This window comes from Bemisia tabaci, chromosome 1 (assembly GCF_918797505.1).
Source record: "Bemisia tabaci chromosome 1, PGI_BMITA_v3".
Lineage (NCBI taxonomy): Eukaryota > Metazoa > Arthropoda > Insecta > Hemiptera > Aleyrodidae > Bemisia > Bemisia tabaci.
This window is the reverse complement of record NC_092793.1, coordinates 48515072-48532616: the sequence shown is the minus strand read 5'-3', so window position 1 is coordinate 48532616 and position 17545 is coordinate 48515072. Positions and strand designations below refer to the sequence as shown.

At 38.9% G+C, this 17545-nt stretch overlaps 1 long non-coding RNA gene across 1 annotated transcript in view; it reads left to right on the top strand.

Moving 5' to 3' along the window:
- The window catches only part of LOC109038818 (uncharacterized), a 14587-nt gene extending 4232 nt beyond the window's left edge, over positions 1 to 10355 (top strand). The window contains exon 3 of the long non-coding RNA XR_002009641.2: positions 4830 to 10355. This is a non-coding gene — a long non-coding RNA (uncharacterized lncRNA). The remainder of the gene's footprint in view (positions 1 to 4829) is intronic.
- The last annotated feature ends 7190 nt before the right edge of the window (positions 10356 to 17545 follow it).

The following is a 17545-nucleotide window of genomic DNA, read 5'->3' as shown; positions in this document are numbered from 1 at the left end:
TGCATTCAACCTGTTAATAATAAGAAATCAACTAATATTCTTTCATTTTATTGGTCTGGATTAGCACTGCTTTCAGAGAGCGCCAAAATTCAAACGAGCCAATCAGATTTAAATATTGCAAATCGCTACATCGAATGACATCATGATTCTTCATAAAAAAATGGCGCTTTTTGCAAAATCTAGGGATTTTTTAAGTATATTTGAGCAAATCTGGGGATTTAGGGATTTTTAGCGAAATCTAGGCATTTTTTTTCTTCCCCGCTAGGGATTTAATATCGGAAGACTGGCTTCCAGTATCGTAGCGTTGATCGTCGCTGATGTCGAAATGGAACCTAATGCCGGACTTACTGTAACACCTCCATTCCTCAATTCCGGTGAGGAATACGTCTCTACCCTTAACTCAATATAAATATACAAATTGATAAGTGAGTGCTTTAGTCTCCTGAAAACAGAATTGCGAAACTTAAAATTGGAGAAAAATGATGAGTAAATGAAAAAATGGAACCAATTGATGGGATATGTCGCATGCCATTCTGACACAAAATATGGCGTCTATCGAATCACCTTAACTAAATAAAATAACCAAATTTTCAACTCTCAAACTATCAACTATCAACTATCAAAATTCAAACTATCAAAATTTCCAACAATGACAAAAATGATTGTAATATACCTATAATGTAATGAAATATACACGCTCTAATCATTTAATTTGTATTACCTTTATGTTATGTACCTACATGTTATACTATTTTTATAATAAATTTTGCCAACATGCTTTTCAATTCAGTCTACAACATTTCATTCCGACGTGGCAATAATGATTTATAATGCCCCTAAACATTAAAATGAATTACAATAGTAATGCCGCATTATAATGTCGTATTATACATCGCAACGATTCATGTCCTACTGATTATTGATTATTGTAAGATGAATTCTGTTTTCTCTGATTGTATGTTTCATACGTGCGAAGCAAGTACGGGTCACTAGAAACGTGGTTCGTACAGGTGGCTGATGAAATTGATCTTCGAATACCTTTTGATGAGCTAGGGAAATGGAACCATCTGCATCTCATGGACAATAAATAGTTGCCGTAATTAAGGTCATCCCGTGATTAAGGTGCCGTGATTTAAGTCATAAATTCTTCATCTAATTCTTGATTCATCTCCAAAATGTCTGCTAAAGCTTTCATGCGCTTCTCCTTGTATGCATGAATGAGCAAATTGGGTATCGAACAAGCGGACACTTTTTGAAAATTTAGATGATTCTGGACAATATCGTACAGAAGTCCACGAGCTGCAGATAGAACCATTACGTCTAGCTCATCAAAAGTTATTCGAAGATCATTCAACAACCTCTTTGACAAGTTGCAAAAACTTTTTGTTAACAATAGTGTCACACGGTACTAGGAATATTTACTATTTAACGAACCTTATATTTCCCTGACTCAGTCCTAAATTATAGAAGTATGCGTTACTTTTCCAGCAATCCAAAAAAAACAATTATACAAAAAACCAATACCTACACTTTCAGATATAAAAATGCAAATTTTTTGCAGCCTCGCTAAACGACTTATCAACCAGAGATTTTTTAGGAAGCGGACCTCCAAAGAGCTTTCAAAATTAAAAGTATACAACAAGTGATAATGCCATGTATTCGCCATATCAAAGCCCAATACACATTTATACACCGGCTACGTAAATCTGCTAAGTTACAAAACATGAATCGACAGTTGTCGGATTGTACATCAATGACAAAATGTGTCTAGGCCCTCATTCTTGACTACAACTACTGCCCCCAGAGCCGCTCTCCGACGCCAATGCGTTGGAGCTTCCTGCTTGTTTTTTCTTCCTCACTCTATTTCCTTCTATTTTTCTTCTTCTTACCATTGTTATTGGGACATCTCGTGTACACAACAAATGTGCCACCGCAAAAACCATTTGACTACTGTTTAAGGGATGATACCACTATTCGATCACGTGGGAGCTCGTGTTGCCTGCACTAAAAATTGAAGGCAAACTTATACGGCGTTAAGTAACCTTTTCCGGTTTAATTAATAATATATTTTTTGGAGAATGTTCCAAGCGAGTGTGTCATTCTGCGAGGGGTTGACCACTTGTCGAATATGAATAATGAAGCAAAAATTGGTGATCATGCTTGCCAAAATTATTAAAACCGTGAAATTGCAGAAAATTTGGTGGTTTCATGGGCGAAGAGAAAGAAAAAAGTATGGGAGTCCAATCCCTAAAATTGAAACAAAAAGGTATCAATCCCTAAAAATTATTCAAATTCGCTGAAATTCGGGGTTCAGGTTTAATTAAATTGCTTTTTTTCTTTATTTTAGAGCTTAATCTCGTCTAATCTGGATGCAAATTCCATGGTAAATTTTTGCAAGGAACACTCTAACCGAGCTATTTCTGGCCGGAAGTCTAGAGACAAAAAGTTCCTCTTCCAGAAATTATTATCAGAATCCGTCGAAAAAAGATGGATTTCAAATATTGAGGGGAATATCTATTCATAACTACACGAAAAAAAGAAAGAAATAATAATCAATAACCTGAAAGCTGACAAGTTTTTACTCTCAGTACTATTCTTCCCACCATTTTACCGATCATCACGCATTCCACCCAAAGAGGTGGGAGCGGTTGATTCTATTTTTATTCCTTATCTGCAGCCTTACAGATCATTACTGCAACCCATTTATTTTCAGTCGAACGGTTCAGAACCACACGGGCGTCGAACTTTTAGTTCGAAGCATTAAATTCCTTGATTTGTATCATAACAAGCGACCAGAGCAGTCTCCTCTTCTTGGCCATTATTTCTACTTCGTTTGCACCAGAATTGACAACACTGCTTGAGGATTAATCAGGATTAATACAGGGTATTTTTAAATACGGGTCGGAAGTTCATATCGGTGCAGCCATCAAACGTTTTTAAGAGGAAAGTGTTGTGAATTCTTTCCTAGCAAAACATTTTTTTGAAGAACTAAGGCTCTTGCAGAATCCTGGGTTGAGATTTTGGATTTAACTGACCTAGCTAACAAAAATAGTCGCGAAACTGAGAGTAATTTCAGGAATGCGCGGCTGAGGGTGTCAACCTTAAGAAGCTATGTCTTACAGAGGAAACTTCCAGGAAAAGCAGGACCCTCAATGCTAGAGAGGATTTTAAAACCTGTCATACCTTGTATGAATGACCATTTTTACTGGACTTTACTTTTGCATAAGGAATCGCTGTTACTAGCTTTACTGTTAAAGCATCTAAATTCACATGAAACAAAAAATGAAAAAAAGGGAGGAAAACGGGAAACAAGCCTAAAAATACAGCACTAAAAACCCCAGACGTTTCAACTCGAAACTGAGTCATGCAGGTCACCAACATTTACGTCTCAGGTGTTTTCATCGATATTTTTCAAGTCTCAATTTATTTTCCGACTGAAAAGGACCCAGTTTTAAGTCGGAACATTTCGGGTTCTTAGTTTTGAATTTTAGTCTACACTGGAAAAAAAAGTAGCTTGGATCAAGCATGATGATTCTTGAATTTGCCGCCAAGAATTTTTTTTATCTTGCTTTAAGCTGACTTTTTCTTGATACAAGACAAATAAGGCTCGGGTTAAGCAAAAAAGTAGCTTATATTAAGTAGAAAAATTCTTGATTTAAGAAGAAATACTTCATGGCGGCAAATTTAAGATTCTTTTTTTTCCAGTGTAGAGTATGGTAAAATCGACCATACTTTTGATTTCAGTGACGGACCATTTCTTAACGATCCATTGGCCACCAGTTGCATGAGTTACGCATTCGCGTGTGAAGGCTTTACACGTGTCTCCAGTTTATCTGGGTCGAAGATTGGGACCGTCGGGAGGCATCCAATCAAAACCGAATGCAAATCGTAGCATGATGGCAATGTGAGTGCCACGTCACCAAGGGACCGTCGCTGCCCACTATTTAGGAGCCGTTTTCACGTTCAGCGTGACGCATGAGGGGTCAGCATGATTGCTTTTCACCCCCACTCGAAGCGAATACTTTATTTCTAAGAAGCAGGAAGTTGAGCGAAAACGGCTGCATAGTTGACAGATAGAGTGGTAGAATCCGTGTTAGGGCCAGTGGCCTGGCGTGCTTTGCGATATATCGATTGATCTGCCATTGAACCTGTGAAAAAGGATCGAAAAACAGGGTGTTCGCAACGAACACCTTAATAATCGATTCTCTACCGCAGTTCCAAATGGGGAAGTATCGATAATCTATCATGACTTCGCCACTGATAGGGCCGTATTTGTTTAGTAACTCCTGAAACAGCTACTCTCCATGGGAGGGGTACCCCTAGCAAGTTCACACGATAAGGATACCTTAAAAATATCATCTTATAGAGGGCACCTTCACGAACCTTCAGTAAAATTCGACAGTGCAAATTTTAAAGTAGGTAGATAATGAGGACACGCAAACTAATACAAAGGATAACAATGATTTGCCTCTACAAAAAATCTGAACTGTAAAATGAAAGAAAAGAAAAAATATTTCAAGTTTGACGAACTTTGAGGTAGGTACAGACCTACCCTCAATTTTTTAAGCCTGGAACAGTTTTTCTTTGGTGCTTTACATTTTCCTAAATGACAAATCATTGTAATCTCTTGCAAGGATTTATACCTAAATTGTATCGTCGAAATTTACTGGAAGTCTGTGAAAATGTTTCTCCGTATGATACAATGCGAGAGTCATCCTTCATCATACTGAACCTTTACGAACATTCAGTAAAATTTGACAAGTTTAACTTTTGAAGTAGATAACAAGGACTAATAAATTACTAACGTCGCACTATTTGGGATGTTTCAGGAACTGCGCTCAGTGTGCGAAAGCCTTGGGGAAATACTTCATGCCACAACCATGCGCTGAATACTGCGTCAGCTTCCCGTTCATCGAGAATAAATTCGACTGTTACAAACTCTCTTCCGTTGGCAGATACCTTCGGCGTCTCCTTGTTTTCTGATCCGATCAGGAGGACAGCGGTAATAACTCATCGGCTCTGACCTCTGACGATTAGAAGACGAATTTTTATCAATCATCTACTTTGTATTTATAGCATCACCCAAAAAGAATGATTGGATTGGAGTCAGACACAACAATAAAAATACTATAGATGGTGGCCTATGAGGATTGAGGAAGCGTATCTAAGATGGACAGGTCGTTCTCTAGTCAAAGTAAAAAGGCGAATTTTTGCGATAAGATTTGGTTTTTACTTCAGTGAGGCGTTTTTCATTTTTGGTTTGCAACCCTGGTTGAAACAGTCGATCAAATCAACTCGCGGAAATTCACCTAAAAACCTCTCGTCATTGGTAGATATGTGTGATGCGCTCCTCCAATAACAGCTCAAGAGACACATAAAGGAGGAGCTCCTTCATTCCATCGTATATGAAATACGCACAACCTTCGAGCCAAACCGTTCCTGAAACAATCTCACAGAACGCATAAAATCACCAAGATTTTATAAGGAGTCAGCTCAATATTACAGTTTAATTAGGAGCTTACGTTTCGTCAGGTCATTAGACTGATTAAATATTGACTTTCTAAAAGGCGTAAATTTTTCAAATGACATGAAGAGGGTTTATGAAAAAACCAATTATTAATACTTAGGATCTAAATAATTATGAGGGGTTTAAGAAAATTTTGAATTTGCATCGATAAAATTACACCTTATAGGGTGGCTGAAACTCTCCCACTTTTGAGTTTCGCTCACTCAAGAAAGAGACAGGGGAAAAAGGAGGAAGCCTAAGGGGTGGATAGGAGTGGGCGAAAGAGGGGAGAGAGACAGAAGTTTGTATTACAGCCCATGTATCAGAAACATTCTGTCTCATCGAAGATTTACTCTTTGTTCAAATTGTACGATTACCAAAATGTTTAGTTTTGCAAACACGTGACTCATTTTTTACGCGAGTGGTTCAGTTCAGAGTTTAATGTTCGGTTATAACATTCAGTTTTTTAAATCAACATGATACGCATTAATTAGATCTGCTCTGTATTTTTAGGGCATAGTTCTAACGGGTTGAAAAAAACAAACAAAAAGGTTTTGATGAAATAAGGGTACTAACCTCGTTTTCTGTCGACGCCGTGATACCGCACAGGAAAGTGATGTGTGATCACATTTGACCAGGTCTAGAGGAAAGTTTTAACAAAGTGTTCAAAAATGATTGAAATAATGTACACATAATCGATTATTCCCTAAAAAGAAACCATACAGTATTTTAACCAGTAATTAAGAAGATAAAATATAGTTTTGTTGCTTCTGAGTATGTATATAATTATATGTATATTTTTTTAAGCTTCCAGTAGGTATTGATATTTCCATTTATTTTTGTAATCCTATAAGTAAGGCATGAATTATTGTTATATTCCAGAAGTTTATTTGAAAGATTGGTGAAAAATTGCACTTACAGCACTCTTAAATTGTATTGATACTAGGAAAAAAAGTAATTACTACAATAATATTGGTGGCTAATGCATAAATCGATGAGACATCATGACCCATACGGATCAGTGGCGTGGCGTGCTTTGCGATTTATCAATTGTTATGCCATTTAAACCTATGGAAAAGGATCGATAATCAGGGTGTTCGCAGCGAACACCTTAATAATCGATTCTTCACCGTAGGTTTAAATGGCATAGCAATCGATATATCGCAATTCACGCCACGCCACTGATACGGATGGTGAAACTCCCAAACCTCGTATCTCGTTTGCGGTGTTTTAAGATCTCTGATTCAATTTCTTTGAGAGAGAACAGATCAACATCATTCCGTGAAGTTTTCACAGGATTATCATGCATAGAGAAGACAGACATGGTAGTTTCAAAGAATCAATGTTGAGAAATCTAATTAGTTTGATTATCGATATGTCATGTACTTAAAGGTATATTTTTGTAAAATTCATTTTAATTATTTCACTGTTGATCTTAAATTACAGAAAAACCACGGTAAAGCTTTATTCTCTTCAAAAATAAAAATTAACTAACCCTGTAAAGGGCTCATTTCAATGACGTCCATAAGTTGTGGGTGATTTATAGACACCGTTTGCGATGACTCAGAATGCAATTTATGTACTCAAGACAACTTCAAAAAGGCTGTCATGTATATTTTGAGTTATATTAAGGTAGTCGGGTAGAAAATTAAGAACAAGTCAAACGAATTTTTTTGCGACCAAGGAATGATGCCGTTTGGACGAAAATATTTTTCCATAATTTTGTTTTGATGTTTGTGGAAAATTAGAAAGTTATACCTTACACCACTTCTCTATTAACGATTGACAGTTGTCCATTTTTTTTTCACTAAACGCTCTTGAATTTGTAAATAAACATCGTTACTTACTCTGAATGTTTCCAACTTTAGACATACTTTACCTTATGCGACCGAATTATTCCCTTTCCGCGTTTAAGTTTTTGATGTAAGGTTTCTCAGTAAAGTTTTTCTTCATGCCTAGCTCACTAATGCAATTCTGAAAAATATCGTGACCTTAACTGCGGTACACTCCAAAATATAATGTCCAGTCAATGAACACTATGGATGGATAAAATATGTAAACAATGTCTTTTGTTGATTGTTAACCATATCATTTTGAAAATGGGATCGCAACTTCAAAAAGTATCAGCGTTATCGAGCATCAACTTTTATGATCTTTCTTGTACTTACATTTTGGCACGTTTTTAACCTTACATCATTATCTCCTAATCGCAAGGAAACTTTGCATCCCAAATTGAGAATCCCATGTTGTATTTTACTTATTTTATCCCCACAAACCTCTTCGTGATGCTTGGTCAGTGTTTTCAAAATTGAATGATGAAACGAGAAAAACTCAAGGTGTTGCATAAAAAACTAAAAAAAAATTTCATCAGTTCGTCTATATCTACACTTATACTTTGTAATAAAAAGTTTGATCAGTTTTTTAACACAATGTCCTGGTTTTTTCTCGTTAATCAATCATAATGGGTACCTGTAGTTCAGAGCCATTGGAATTTAAGAGTACCAATTTTGGAAAAATTGTGTACCTAGTTAACGTATATCTCGATGTACAAAAAAAAAAAAAAAAAGCTTTCGTATGATTTTTAACACCACAGCCGAGGTACTGAGTTTTTAAAGTTTGCAAAATACGCTGAAGCTATCACATGGATTCCCCCCGCGGAATCAGTAAAACTAGATTACGGTTTTCAGGCTCTTAACTACAAGTATACGGTGTCGTTTGACTTGCAACTATTTGAATTTTTAAATGTGGATTGCGGAGTGCACGAGAAAAGGATATTAAAACAGCTTTCTTTGGTAAATTCAACAATTTATTAACTTTATTTGAAATTTTACAAATCTTCATAACAGATTATTTAGTTGTTTTTTTTATCATGTTTTATTATTTTAAGTATATTTATTCTTTTATGAGACAACCAAATGTTCTACGACTTCAAAAAGAAGAAAATTACCATCCTTAACAACTGGAGAAACAAAGAGTCAATGGTCAGCGGTGCGATACTAAAATCAAGACAACACATGTTCATACTGCATTTTAGGAAATTTCTCTTAACTGGGGAAAAGCTGTATAAACGCCAACATTTCTTTCAATAGGTTTTTTTTGAATATTTTAAAGAGTGAAATAAATATATGTAGTTTCCAAAGATTACAAATCGTTGATTTTCCAGTGGCAAAATAAACTGCGCTAAGTTTACAAGTTACAAACTGGGTACATATTCTTTTAGTCCCACTACCGATGCAATGTGATTTTTAGGTCATATATTTTTATTTTAGACAGCTCGGACCATTTAAAGCTTCACGGAGAGATCTGGATTCATTCTTTTGATTTTGAGAAACACAGCGCCCATATGTCTTGGAATTTTGATGCAGTAGGCTATAAGGTGAAATTAAACAAATCCGCCGAGACGGCTTTTACTGAAAATGAATCTACTTTTTTTTACTAATTACGTCAACTTTGTTTCAACATTAATTTTTTAACACAGACATATGATTCCTTACGTGTCCCCTTCTATTATATGGCTATTTCTTAATACACGCTGTTCATTTCTTCAGGTAGGATCTTTGAGTAAGGCACAAGATTTCTAGCAGTTTTCTCAACTTGGGCAATTTTCAGCAAAACTCAGCTGAGTGACAAAATTATCGCAAGTTGATGGCAGTATTTTTTTTTTATGTTCAATTTGATTGTACATGCGTCTCTTGATGATGAATGGGACGAATTTCTCTCAAAATCGATTGTTATACATGCATGTGATGAAATAATGCACTGATGAAATCAACTCGCGCTAATCATCACATTGGTTGTAGCTGTTGATACATCATAAATCTAATTGAATCGCACCAACAGCGGGCTGATTTTTTAAATTGATAGACAGAGCTATGGACAAAGAAGACAAAACGAGTATGGAACGATCCTATTGGTTGAAATGGGTGGCTCCTACAGACTAACGGAAACATGGTGGACTAACTATAAAGCCTCTCGTGGGTTGCCGTTGGTTAGTCCATTACCTCCTTTTTTGTTTGTTGCAACCATCCAATTCCACCAATAGGATCCCTAAGAAGCCCTTTTGTCTTATTTGTCTATACCCTTGTCTATCAATTTCAATGATCAGTCCGTTGGGCTCTTTGGAAATACGGCCGAGCGTATCATTTTAGGAATCTCACTGCGTTATTAGACTCCTTACTTCGATGGTCCTCGCAATTTTTTTTGATGGATTCTGTTTTTGATAGTCTCCAAACGATGGTTATAGGGTTTAATTTGTGGTGCCTCTCAAATTCTTCCCTCTCAAGTGTCGATTGACGGAAACGAGAAACATGCATTACCAAAACACGAGAAGCATTTTTCATTCGAGAAAAACAGCCTGGTTTGGTTGCTTTAAATCCCTCTGTAGATCATTTGAGATCCATGAATCAGTTGCGAATTTATCATATACATGTATGAGTACGATTAAGTCCTACAGCTATAAATAGTGGGCTCTTCAAGCCTGACGTCACTGACGATTTTCTACTCTTCGAATACAGAATACATAATGATTTGGTCATTTGGTTTCAGGACATTTTGTCAACGATTTTTTGTCCGCGCACCTTTTTTGTCCAGTAGTTTACGCCTACACGTAAGATAAGCAACAGTGACTTGGTCCAAGCGTTATATTTTAGTCGGTATGTAAAATTATATTGACAATATGAAAATGAGAAATTGAGAGAGAAGGAGGTGTCATGGTTGCTCATTTTCTAAATGAAATGTTATTACTTTCTCCTTTTGATCATCTTTTTATATTGTCATTGGTGAATATTTGGTTTTATTTCTATCCTTAAAATATTCGATGTACAATATACCTTATATATGTATAGGTATTTCCCCCCCCCTTTTTTTTTAAATTTTTTCTTTACGAAATTATTACTTCATTTTGAAAACATTCATATTTTTAAAACGTGACAAATATTTGTAAAACCTTTTCCAAGCGACATCACTCTCAATGAGCCGCAGCTGTGCCGACAAAAACTGCAAAAATGAATAAAAGAGGAAAATAAAAACCAAGAAGCACGCAATCTTTAGTTTCATCCCATTTGTACATCGATCTTTTAAAGTCAAATACGTCAAATTTTGAGCGTTTGGTTGCGCGTACACCTCGCTGCAGCACAATAAAAGCACAACATGTAAAAGAAAAAATTATAGTACTTTGGAAATCATTAAATTTGACACGGAACCACCGATATTTAAAAAACACACATTATATTATTATTCTCGTTTGATAAATTGATACATGTTTTTTCCCATCAATTTAAATGAGAATAATCAATGCAGAGTGTGCAAACATTTCAAAATCATGAGTTAAAAAGAGCTGACTATGCGAGTAGAAATATTAAAGCCTAACAGAGCGGAGCGGCGTGCTGCCAGCGCGAGAGGCTCACTGTCGCCTACAAACCTAAGTGGATACTTCACGCATCGCACAATGCTTGTAGTATCCACTTAGGTTTGTAGGCGCCGATGCGCGGTTCGCGCTGACCGCCCGCCCGCCGTGCGGCGGCGCTTGAAGTTGCACAATATCATACGAAATTGAACGTATTAAGAATGACAGGCATCCTTTAAAAGTACAGATCTTTCCTCACAAAATAAATCAAGATACTTATCGCACACAGGAAAAATCTAAGAGCCTTTAGCTGAGGCAAATATAGAGGTTTATCCGGTTCAGGTATGACAAGGTGGGAATTTCTTGAAAGATAATGAAATCCTGTTACACCAAAGAGGTGTAGAGAGTTTTAGTAACTTTTGTCTCATGGAATTGACGCTCCCCCATTTTTACCAAAACACTCAACTATATGTTACTCTCCGTTGGACCAAACAGACAAAACAAAAAAACAAGCAAACTCTCATTCTTCCAAGACATTATACATTTTCATCCAAAAACTTCGTGAGCAATAATTTGTCGTTTGTATTTACATGTGGGCCAATTAACTTTGGGTCTCAACTGGCACGTGGACCAAAACTCCCGTGCCGAAAAAACGCGTGGACGTAAATTACTGGAAAAAACAGGTGCGCGGACAAAAAATCGTTGACGAAATGTTCTATAACCGGTCATTTCCAGTCTCTTATCGGGTCAAATACTGGCCTTAACACCGATTTGGGCGAAAAATGTGAATATGTCACCATTCGACCGGAAACCCGCATTTTTCAAAATCGGCCCTCAGAACCACTTTTAGGCCACTATTAGATAGTATATCGCAGGCAATTAGTCAAATCATCAAATGCCCAGGTAGATAGTCAAACTTTGACAGTCTATGAAATTATTTTAATTTATGGAGAGGAGTTCACGTCTCTTCAAAATTTTGGAAAAATAACTGATCAAATCTACGAGCTTTCCTTGTTCCTTCCTCCCCACACTCTTCTCATACATATACGTTTAAATGTTTAAGTGTCAAAAATTCCGTGTTTCATGACGAGCCGAATATTTCAAGATGAATGTTCGTTCAAGATCTAAAGGTCGTTAAAAATACAGTTAAACCATATGCACATTTTGACATAGAATTCTTTCTTACAAGAGTAATATATTATTTTGTCTGAAATTAGAAAAAAACCAGAATTTCAATCCAAGTTAGAGTAACTGACTATTTGCAGGAGCATTTGACAAAATGCCTAATTTTACAATTTGCCTGTGACGTACAGATTGTAAATAGGCAAAAAATCGTTAAGTTGAGGAAATTCAGCTTGAGTTGACCTTTATGGTTGGCCCTCCTTTCTAATGTAATCCTGTTCAATGGCCTATTCTGAAACGTCTGCATCTGACCCAAGGTAAGTGAATCGTAAGTATGCTTTCCCCGACCCTTTTGGCCACTCAACTTTTGTCTCCCGCCGCTAGAGCTGAGGCGCGAAAATTGAATTTCAACTACTTTGCAGCCTTGACCGAAAACAAGAATGACCGTCTACTATATAAATGAACAAATTCATACAAGTATATTCTGTAGGAGTAAAAATTCATTTGCTTTTGGTGACGTGGTTGTTTTTTTTTTTTTAATTTTTAGGAAAAACAGACAGTCATATTTATTTTCGGTCACGACTTCAAAGTTTATTGAAATTCAAATTTAAAGCCAAAGCTCTAGCGTTGGGAATCCAAATCCGAGTTCTAGTCGAAAGGGTCGGGGAGAGCATACTTACGTTTTACTTACGTTGCACCTGACCCATCATATACATATTGGATCAACAATTAGGACTGTTGAGCCCTCCGTGGTCCCTAATTACAAATATACAAGTTATAGAAATTCAGTCTTTAGTTCGAAGTGGCATTGGCGGTTGTGGTCGTGGCGGTGGCGTTGAGGATCGACTCCGTCGTGGTCCTTTGGTCGCGGACGACAGGGTTGATCGAGGTTTCGTTCTCTTCCAAGACCTGACTCTTCTTCGTCACCCGCACCCTCACCCGTCGGGCACCCCGACCGTTCCCTCTGGCTAGATCCCTACTCTCCGACGGCAACAAGCTCATCCGGTCCTTGCCGAAGAGGTCCCGCTTGAACCCTACCGGAGCTCCGTCTTTGTCGAAGAGGTCCCCGTCGAAAGCGTCCTGTTGGTTCGCTTCCTTGAACCCGAACCCGGAGTTCCCGTCCCCTTTCCAGCCGTGCTTCTTGCTGGAGTGAGAGTTCCCGCGGTTGTAGTTCGAGTTGGAATTGCCCGACGCGGAGTAAGAGTTCTTGTTCCGGTAGTTGTGCTTCTTGTTGTAGTTCCCTCTCGCGTTCTCCAATAGGTCCTTCACGTTCGAGGTGTAGCCCTTCTTCGCCTTCTTCCTGCCGAGGGAACTCGAGTACGGGTCGATGGAGGCGTCGAAGTGCGAGGAGTGGAGACCGGACGACAGGTCGGTTTTCAGCTCCGACTTGAGCCCACCGTCCTCGTTGTAAACGTGGCTCTTGACCTGGTCGAGGAAGGTCTGGAGCTCCTTGGAAGACAGCTCGTCGTTGGACGCGCTCGACTCGTACGGCTCCGGCTGCGAGAACTTGGACTTGCGGCCGGTAGATGGCACTCGGTGTCGTGTCTGCGCCTCGATCTCGAGATCAGGCTTCCCGTACGTCACGGACATGAATGACGTGGGCGTCTTGGTGTCTTCGAACCCGGAGTGGCTCGGTTTCGGGAACACGGGCCTGGGGTACTCCTTCGGGAAGTCCGAGGGGAATTCTGACTTCTGGAATTCGGGCTTCGGCAGTTCCCGGAAGGCGGGTTTCGAGTCGTCGAAGGCAGGCCGCGGTCGCTTGAGGTGACTTCTTGGTGGTTTGTAGGGTCGAGGAGGACTTTGGGGTCGTGGACTGGACGTGGCGGATTCTTCTTCGTCGTAGTGACCTACATCCGGGTTGTCGTTCGGGTAGTGGAACGTATACTCGTCGTCCTCCTCCGGCCGGTAGGAGTTCAAGAACTTGGTACCATGCAATTGATGGTACTCTTCCAGGGTCTTCGGCACCGGGATGAACTTATGAGGCGGCCTTGTTGGACTCTCGGGAGGGGGCTGGTAGTAGTGCCCGGTCGGGTACGGCTGTGAAGGCACGAAGCTTGGCTTCCTCGCTTTGTGGACCGGGGGTTCCTCTTCACCTTTATACCCTTCTGCACTGTCACGATCCTCGCCATCCTCTTGGCTGACGTCGTCCTCGGCGGATCTCTCGTAGTCCGGGTTCCGCTTCCGGTCGAAACTGTCTTGGTAGTCGAAGCCCTCTCCTCGGTCCGTCTCCTCATTGTAACTGGGGTTGTAAACTTTAGAAGACCCTTTTTTGTGCGGCTTCGTCAACTTTTTGTAGTAGTCGTAACCGTAGCTCGGTCCCTTCTGCCGGCCGCGCATGTATTTCGGCGGTTTCTTGGGCACCAGCTTTCCCTCGTGGTTGTAGTCCATCTCGACGTACTCGTACTGGGTGTCATGGTTGTCGTGCACGTCTATCAGCTTGGCCGGTAGCTTCTTGGCCTTACGCGGTTTTTCCGGGTAGAATTCCTGCGAGTAGGGGCTTCCGGAGTGAAAGGCAGGATCGGGCGGGAACCTGTACTGGGATCGAAATCTTGTCGGGCGGATAACGAGCTTGTTGTGCGGCATCCCGACGGATTGGGGATGGCGGGTGGAGGTGAGGCTGCTGTCGTAGGGGTACGAGACTCGTCCGTAAGAGAGCGCTCGTGGCGCGTGGACGATGTTGGTGACTATGTGTGCAACCCGCTCCAGCCGTGGGCCGCTCTCCTTGGCTTGGTCTCTCATGATGGCCTGCGTCATCAGATTTGAGTCGCTAGCGTCGATTTCTAGCGGTATGATTTCGATCTTGCCTCCGTCGAATTTGGTGAGCATGATTGGGTTGGAAGGTTTTTTAGGGACCACAGCGACCTCAGTTTTTCGCGGTGCCGATCGCTTCGTGCGGTTCGCTTGGCTCGTGATTTGCTCTGCGTCCTTGTAGAATAGACGCTTGCTCACTATTGACTGGACTTTGGTTGGGTCCTCTTCGATTTGACTTATCTCCATCGAAGTGAGAGGCTCACTCTCGAGGGTGGATTTTTTGCTCTCATCCCAAAGAGTAAAGTTTTGGACCGTGACAGGCGGTGGTTCTGGTCCACAGTTAGTGCATGAGGTCATTTCATTTTTTCCGCCCGTGCTGCTAGAGTTTCCCGTAACATTTACGTCACGAAAATTTCCCTGCAATTTAAAGAAAAAACACATGAAAGGCTATATATTTTACGTGCTGTGTAAAAATTTTCACAGTTGAAACTAAATAGACCCTATATACCCTATAGACCCTATATTGTATACCTCGCACATTGTCTCAAAATTTGCATTCATTTCTTACAACCACTTAGCATCACCGCCTAAAAGAAGATATGTTTATTCAATACTTAGAACGTTAAAAAAATGAGGGATTTTAAAATACATGTGTGTGATACCTCGTGGCGATTTAAAACTAGTGCAAGCGGTAATATCACACATGCACTAAGCTCTTTGACAAGCCGAAACGCCTGCAATATCACGCAAACGCAACATGCATATCCACTGAGTGCGAGTAGATTTCATCCAGGCGTTACCATTAAGATAAGCAGTGCGCCTTCTCTTTTTTGCATGTAACAGGCACAGTAATTTAATAGAATGGTCGCACCCGGATGATGTCATCAAAATGACACCATAACACACAGATTCCCTTAGTGTTCATAGAAAACTTCATGAAAGTGAGGATCAATCACTTCAACTGCACACGATTAAAACGGGGCAAAAACTGATATCTGTGTGATATCATATGACTGATTCCTCTTGATAATTTTAAAGTTAGCCGACTTTAAAAGTAACTTTAAAAAAGAGTCCGAATATTGGCATATTACTTAGAAATGTGATGGATAAATTTAAAAGGAAGCGCATACTTACTTTAGAAATGATGATTCCAAAACTCCAAGAAGCGCGGTTTTGCTGAAGCGTATAATTTACAATATCGATTAATTAGATGACCAAGCTCTACGCTACTTTGGTGGGAGACATGTTTTGTTGTACTCTGCCTATTCAAAGCACATGAATTGCCCATGCACTACCGTTCGTGCATCTGTTTACAGCCTTTGAATCTCAAAAAATATTTATGTACAACTTTGATAGATGGACGCAGGAGCATGCGGACAAAACCGTTTCAATAAATTAAGTAAAACATATAAATTTACACGAAAACGTTCTAAAATTTCTAATGCTTGGTTTTGACTGCCAAAGAGGAAAATAAACATAAGTATATCAATGGCTAAAATCGAAAAATTAGTACTTTACATTGTGCGACTTCACTCATGTCTTTTTTTTAAAATTGTATTTATGGAAAACCATGCAACAGTTTTTATTGACATTTTTTGTGAGTTTTTCCTTTCATTCTAAGGAAAAAGTTACAGATAATTGCAAGAAAATATGTGGATTAGTTTTCATGGAAGAAAATAAAACATAATCGGAGATACTTAACGTTGTACTTGAGGTATGTATTTTCCGCATTTAGCCATCGACATCCGAAAAGTTCATTTCCGCCAAAAAATTCAATATTCTTGATACATGCTAAAAGTTTTTGATAATTAATTCTTTCAACTTTAGATCCATCTGCATTGTGAAACTATAAGAGCGGCAGATATAAAGTGTAATACTTGGTCACAATGAAAAATGACCTTTCCCTTCAAACTTCCCTTGCTTTCTTTTTTCTCCTCATAAAGCGTTGTGCAATAATTCTCCCCGCCTCGATAAAGTTTAATTGAAGTCCAACTCTTGAATAAAATGAAGGAGGAGACGTTGCGTAAAGTGTAGGTAATTAAATTCAAGCGTTTCTTTTCTCACACCCACCTGTTTACAAAAATATCGACGGTGAAACTTCCAAACGACATATTATCTCGGCTCTAGACGTTGTAGACATTCTGTCATATTTTATTTTTTTCAAAGAAAAACTACTCAACGGCAATTCTTAAAAACTGCCGTGCTTTTCTTTCCAGTGCAAAGAAAATTTTGTGTTGATTTTTTCTCCCGAGACTTAAAAGCACCGCGAAGAGAGAGTGCGCTGCCTTGCTAAGGGAAAACGCCGTATGAACCTTCAGGCGTTGCCAAATTTCTTTTGATAAAGCGCGAATTTCCTGTTAAACTTTTAAATATTTTCCTCCAATTTTTCAGATAATTTTGTTCGCAACCTCACCTGAACATTCTGAAAATTTAAAGGAAAAATACTAATAACTTTCCTCATAAAGTAACATTTTATCGAAGGAAATTTGGCAACTCTCGAATGTTCATGCTGCGTTCTTCCTTAGCACGGCACGGTGGTTCGGGAGTTTCGCAGTCGATGTGCAATATCTTTTAGTGATAAAATGTCATTTGAGTATTCGCCAAAAAATTGAATTCGATCAATCATCCATGAAAAATGAGTCACCCTATGACTTATCTCTTCTCGTATAATTTTAGATACGGCCGACTTGTTCTTTTTGACGAAGTGAAAACTCACTCATATTTCAAGTAAGAATGAGTAGAAAGAAAATAAATAATATTAAAAAAAGTTTACAAAATGCTTGATATGGGGACAGGTACTTTTTTAAAGATCAAATCAAGTA